Below are 7,156 nucleotides of genomic sequence, written 5' to 3' on the forward strand. Positions count from 1 at the left end.
TGAACTAGCTTTTCATATTATCTTGTCTTGGTCTGCAAAATGGGAAAGGTAGGGGAACACTGAGTAAAGAAAGTTACTTCACTATTTCTTGTTTCTGAATAAACCTTCTTATTGGTTTACACCCAAACAAAGTAATTTTATGAACCTGCAGAAGCAGCTTGCTACCATCAACACAACAGATGGAAGACCAGTCCCAAGCATGCCTGAGAGTCAGAAGGAACTGCAGCATGGGATAAAGGCCTTGCAGGAAGAAGAGCCAGGCCTGGCAAGAGGTTCACTGCTGAGGTTTGTGTTCTATTATTGCTATTGGAGTTACCAAGCCATCAAGTGGATCAGCATTGGACTATAAACAGCAAGTCCCTTTTTTTGGACCAGGGCAAGAACATCACCTGCTCTAACCACTTTCCCAAGTATTTAGAGTCAAGCTTTCAGTAATGACTTTGCTTAGCTTGTTTCTGTACTCACACAAAGTCCAGGCTCTATTATATTTCACTTACATAGTATTAAGTTATGTGATTCCATGTGCATTCTGATTTACTTGCTTGTATGTGCACTGATCTAATTACACAAGAGCTGAGGGCTCTGCACTGCTTCAACTGTGACAGCCACGTAACACTGCCCTGATAAAGCCAGATGTAGTCAAGATCTCCTCTTGCAGACTTCGCAGTTCAGCCTTGCTGTTCCAAAGCTAACAGGCACAATGACTCACGACTCTCCACCCCACCGCTGAGGAGGATGCTATGGTTTGTGGTCTGTGTTTCATATCCGGCACAGGCAGAAGAAATCTTTTGCTGGACTGGTACACCAACGCTTTACCTGCAGTGCCAGAGAACATTTTCCTAGAAAAGGAAGAACCCCCGAGAGTTATTTCAGAGCAGAGACTGGCTCTTGATTCTTTAAGTCAGTTGTGCCAACAGGAGACAGGACAACTGGATATGGAAAGAGATTAAAATTCAGAGTAGTTCCCCACCTGCTTCTGCTACTCATGCTGAAAAGCCAACAGGGCTTTTTGGAAGTGGTGATAGGGCAGACTTGCTTGTTGCATCTGAGTCACTCCCTGTAGCCAGCCAGAGTATTTTTAGCTCTGAATTGTCAATCTTAAGTTTCCAGGCTGGAAAAAGTGAATAGCATTGCTCTGGAAAGAAGTCCGTCTCATCCGTGCTCCTTTGCAGCAGAAGGAGGGTGACTCCTGACTGGACCACACTGGTGCCTGCTTTGTACACGTACTACTGGACATACAAGATTCTTAAAGTAGTAGTCACCTCCACATCGCAGCTAGCTTGGGGCAGAAATGGCCAAACTTACTCCGACAACTCACAGCAACCAATTTTTTGTTCCCCAAAACTAAGGGACAAGATAATCCTGGAAGCAACAAAGGGCTGGGCAGAGCTCCATTCTACATTTTCCATGTGTCTGGTAAATACTCTCAAGGCTTTATCTTCCCCATCCTTCCCTCTACTCTCATTACAACTGGCGGTGAAGAGCAATCCCTCCATATTTATAAGGAAAAGACCAAAGACTTCTCTGCTCTATGCTTCTTTCTGGTATTACACAGCTTCTGTGTAACTGACTGGCTGTAAGGGATGTGAAGGCAAAAAAAAAAAAAAAAAGGCATTCAAAAGATCCCACTTTCCTGGGCAAAGTTATTTGAATTACATGTTTTCTGAAGTGGGCTGCATTCCAATGCGTAAAAGGAAACAGTGAACATAAGTATCAAATGAAGTCATTCAAAGCCACATGAAAACAGATGGGGATAGCAGTTGCCACTAAAAACTGGTATTCAAATTATCAGCCATGTGTCCACAGACTTCAATGCCTTTGATTACAGTACTGGATAGGGTGTCATATGCCAAGCTCCCCTTTATTGCTTGACTCGCCCACAGCACAATTCACAGCACTATCCAAGATTCTCCTAGAAATTCATATATAGAAACTTCAGGCCTCCACTATTGTTTCGCTCAGATCTGTTGGCACGCTGCTCTCGATAACACAATAGCTAAAGACTAAAAAGGAAAAAAACACGGGCATGTTATGTAAAACACCAGTGTCTGGGGAAAAGAGAGCTGTATAACAGCCCTAGAAGTCACCTTACAGTTGAACCAGCAACATTGATATTGGCCTTATTTATATACAGAGCAGAACACAATATGCCAAATTCATGCTCAGACAAGAAGGCTGGAATTCTTTCAAAGCTGCAGAGACAAGGTAAGAGACCAGCCATTAAGTATCTTACAAGATACTTTCTAAATATAATTCCCTTTAGCAGAGATTTATGAGACCTCTCAAATACTTAAAAATGTAACGCACAGAACTATTAGCATGGCGATGGTGTAGTAACTAGAGTTTACGCTGCTCAGATGACTTAGGAGAAGAAAAACTCTTTTGGGGTTGTAGAAGAAAAACCACTAACTTTCAGAACCCTGAGTCAGTATGGCAGGACTAAACAGCATCTGAGGGTGCTAACAGCTCAGAGCACCCTAGCTGGATGATCTACTGTGTTGCACTCTGTGGCGGACAAGGTACTATCCTGGCAGGATGCTGTGACCTCTAGTACAGCTGGGACAAACTGGAAAAGCTGTCACCCGAGATTCAGTTCCAGCAGCGTTGCAAGGCACCCTGCAATTGCACTCCTGCTGCCCTTCAGAGATCAGGTTTCTTTCAGCATCTGTTTCGATACAAAGTAAAGAGATGGGAAAAATAGATAAAAGAAAAGAAACATCCTGCCTGGCTTCAGGCTGCAGGGACACAGGCATTGTCCCACGCCAAGCAGCACTGTGGGACACCTTGTATTTGTGGGAGTAGTATCAGAAGGCAGCAGAGATGCTGCAACTGGGGGTGCAGGTGCGTGGGAAGGAGTACTGGTAGCAAAGCAGCTACCTTTCGCCAGCAAAGACAGATGAAGATGAGTTTGTGGTTTGTTTTTTGTTTGTTTGTTTTTAAACTGGATTCATATTTCTAGGCTCTGCCCTACATGCATCACAAGATAAGTTAAGATTTCCCATACAGGTGCAGGAAAGCCTCAAGAACTCTGCTTTCAGTGACTTTTAACCACATCACCTCTTCTTGACAGGTTATTTCCTACTGGCACACTTGTGCACAGCCTTAGAGCAGGCGAGGCAAGCAGTTACTTTGAGAATATACAGCTATAGCATAGGGGAAAAAAAACCCAATTGAACAAAAAAAAAGAGCTAGGCAAGATGCAGCCTTTGTGCAAGACAAGAAGCCTCCAGCACCATGAGCCCAGAAATAGGACAGGCCACAAAAAGCAAAACGAAGCTAGCTCCATCCTTAAATCATCCCCATTTTAGATGACTGTCTCAGGGTAATTATTCAGCAGTTGCTGTTGCATCTGTTTCTTTTGCACGTGACCAGGCGAGTCTGAACAAAGGCCCTAAGTAGGAGACTTCCAGTCACCAAGAACAACATCTTTTTACTCTGAGCAACTCAGGCCATTACATCAAATATGCATGAAAGTTCCCTTTTAGAAGGCCTTTTGCTCCATCATGTTCTAAGCGGTGGCAGGTTAGCACACCTAAATACTTCCTTTTTAATTTGTATTAATTTAAACAACTTTAAAGACAAAGTTCTGCCTCCTCTCTCCCCATATTCTAGCTCCAATGAGGTTATATAGCTGTAACTAGAGGTAGCACATAAAACTAGATATGCCATGTTGTCCCAGGTGATAGCCCTCAGCATTCACAGATTTAGCAATGCTTCTTGACTTACTGTTGATCACTTAGATTGCTTGGAGAACAGGAGACAGATTCCTTTCTGCAGAACTGCCAGACTTTTATGAAGTTATGTACTAATATTTTATGACGCTATGTACTAATATTATTATGCCACATATGCTTTAAAGCGATGTGTTTTGCTCATTCATTCTTCATTTTTTAGGCATTAGAGAAACTAAGCATCTTGCTGCTCTGGAGTCTTTGTTTTGGCAGGGAATCGCTATAAGCAAATCAGCTTAAGGTAGTGATCTGGGGGAGGAAAAAAAAAAGAAAAAAAGACGTGCTCATTGATTGCTAGGGGTTGTGCAGATGGACAATAGATGTTTTAGAGAAGAAGTGGCAAAGCAAAGAGATATCGAACCTCGGGCTGCAGGGAAGACATTATGCCAGAAGAGAATGAAGACACTCTTAGATGCAGCTCTCTGAAATCCAGTACACCTTTTAATACTGTCACATTTAGAAACTAATTTTTAGCAAATACGTGGCAACAGAAGCCTAGAAGACATTATATCAATTTAAGTAGTTAAGTCTGAACTGCAAGACAGAGAGGCCTTGTTGGAGTAGGTGAAAGCGCAAAGAAATTCCACTTATTAACCAGACTGATTGTTTGAGGGAGAGTTGCGAGCTGTTGTGGGAGGCACTAATTTTAATAAGTATCTGTTCAGCACTCACAATGACAGGGGCCTGGATCAGGGTAAGAACAGGCAGTCCAGTTCCTATAAAACTGGGAGAAAGGGCACAATTTGATTTAGTAAAGATCTTGGGTTTTAATCAGCAGTTTACGGCAAAAGTGCTGTAGGGCAAAGAAACCAGCCCATTAGTCCAGATTAATTCCTAAATGAATTTGCAGGGTGTGGAGGGTGGAAGAGACAAGGCTGCTACCACCAGCCTGTGTTAGCAGGCTAATTCAGTAGTTTTAGTTTCTTGTTCACCGATTTTTTTTTTTAACCTAATCCTGTAGGCTGAAAGTAAAATCTACATTATTGCAAAGCACAGAATATCATTTACATGTAACAGTAGCTATCGGAGAAGGAAAATGGAGGGAGAAAGGCAGGGAAATGATGCACTAGAGACCACTACAATTCCACTACACTCATGGTAAGGTTATTCCATACCATGCAGAGAGATGGTAAAAGGCTGGAGAGGGCAACTGTGTTGTATGAGAGGCAGTAAACTGAAGCTGTGGCAATAAGCACTGTACTTCCAGTATCAAAAAAGCTCTAGGCTACAATTTCCATGCCAGCCCAGCACCAACACAGCTACCGAGTACTACAATAGCTGAAAAGATCATCTCTGCATTACAAGTCTGTTTGTATCATCAGATGGTTTAAGAACAGGTAGAGTCATGGGCTAAGTTTAGTTTTGATCACAGGAAGACCACTTCATTAGCGGTTTCAATAATCCTGCTCTTAGGCCTGTGTACAGCCCTGGAGTTCCTAAAAAGCCATGATTCATCAGTTATCACTCAGGGATTCCTGTCTGTTACAGCATGAAGTGCAAGACAACAACTTAGTCATCAATTTAAATTTATCGGGAGAACTTTCTTTACCTTCCTCCCAAAGCCACAGTCTGGCCAAGAGAAAAATCTTTTTAATAAAAGAAATTGATCTTTTTTCTCTATTGAAGTGTTATCCTGTTTCCTTTAGAGTTCTTCTCCCATTTTCTTTTACTTCAGTATTAGAAGAATCAGATTCATCATATACCAAGGCTCTAAGACATGCAGTAAAAAAAAATATTCGAGATCAGGATCCCACTCCAGGTGTTCCTCATCCTTAAGTCTGCAACTTAGAAGGTTACCTCTCAATAGTAAGGTATTAGAATTGCAGTTCTGATATTAATCTCCATCTCCTGTGGCGCTCTTCCTCCTCCACCTGGCACCCCAGCAAAATAATGGGAAATAACATGGGAGATTTATCACCCTTGATCTGAAGAAAAGAGATCAGAGTTCAAAAGGAGGAAGGAATTTAGGAGACACAGTAAAAGCTGCTGCCATCCCAGTTCTCCAGCCAGAGATATCAAAACTGTTTACATTTTTTCCCCACCTTCTTGGGGAAAAGAGCTGCCCCCCTGCATTCCAGGGTCACTGTGATTTACCTACTCATTGAGAGCTGGCTACAGCATTGCACTGCTTAACAAGGGAGATGAACACAGAAGTAAGTGTAGACCAAGGTGTTACAAGAACAGCAAGACCACAGAAGTCCCATTTTACCAGTCTAGCAGTCTACTGAACTGACTGCAATGTGTTCCCACCAAAATTAAGAAGAAGAAAGCCTATGCCACTATGCCAAACCTTTAACCATCACATGGATCAGTAAGAAAACCAGGGTTCTCAGCCCATCCTTTCAGAGAGCACAGGCCAAAGCTCCCTGCAACCCAGACAATCCTTACCGACTCAGATGCTGGCTCAACAACTTCAGAAGCCCTAACAAGATGCTGACTGCTTAACCAAAAAAAAAATAAATATGGATTTACGGGAAGAATTTTAAGCCTCTGCAACACACAAGATAAGATAGACTTCAGCCAAACCCACTCTGGCCTAGTGGCTGGGCAATTCTCCAATTTAAGCATTTGCGCATTGTTTGTTGTGAAGAGTGGAGCATTCCAGGTTCCATATTAAAGGCTTAATCATCAGCCTCTACTGCATGTCTTGCTTAAGAGCTTTCTGACCAAAGAGCCTAGAGCAGTACTTGAAGAAGAGTCATATAAGCTTTCACTCAAAAGATGGTACGAGATTATTTCTCAATTCTCTTCAGGAAAGGTGGGCCTGACAGAACCTCACACCAAGAGATGGTCCTGCCTCAAAGGTCTCGATCTTGCCCACCAAAATGAAATGAACGGGTACCTTATTTATTTTACAGAAAAGGTTTTTCAGTATGAGCTAGCTCAGAAATAAGAAAGGCTTGCTCTGTCCCCTAGACATAAGCTTAGAACTGTAGCAGAGAGCAGAATTAATTTTTTTTTTTTATTCAAAGTGAAGCTTATCTCCGCTTGAGCAGTCACACCGGACAGGTTTAGCGAGGAAGCACAGGTCGCTGCGCAGGATGCAGCTCAGTTTTTGCAGAAAGCAGCGACATCCAGCACAAACCCATCGCTGCTTTCTGCCAGGCGCACGGTGCCCTACCACAAGCTGGGTGCCTGGAGCCCTCTCCCTTGGCCAAGGGGCCTTGATGAGGGCCTCGTCCGTAAAAGAGAAAAATAAGAGGGAGTCCTCAGATCTGTCAGACCCCCACCAATAAATAAATAAATCCTAAACCCTACTCAACACTCCTAATGTAACCCCCCCACCCCCCAACGGAGGCTGTAACCAGGCCTTAAATTTTGTAAGCGTTGCTGTCAGCGACACCACGTAAATCGGAGGTTTCGGGAGAGGCAGAGGAAGGGAAAGGCAGCTTTCCTGCCCCCGCACCCCCAACATTCCCCCCCCC

The sequence above is a fragment of the Egretta garzetta genome, unplaced genomic scaffold, assembly GCF_000687185.1.
Source record: "Egretta garzetta isolate BGI_Z169 unplaced genomic scaffold, ASM68718v1 scaffold228, whole genome shotgun sequence".
In the NCBI taxonomy this organism is placed as follows: domain Eukaryota; kingdom Metazoa; phylum Chordata; class Aves; order Pelecaniformes; family Ardeidae; genus Egretta; species Egretta garzetta.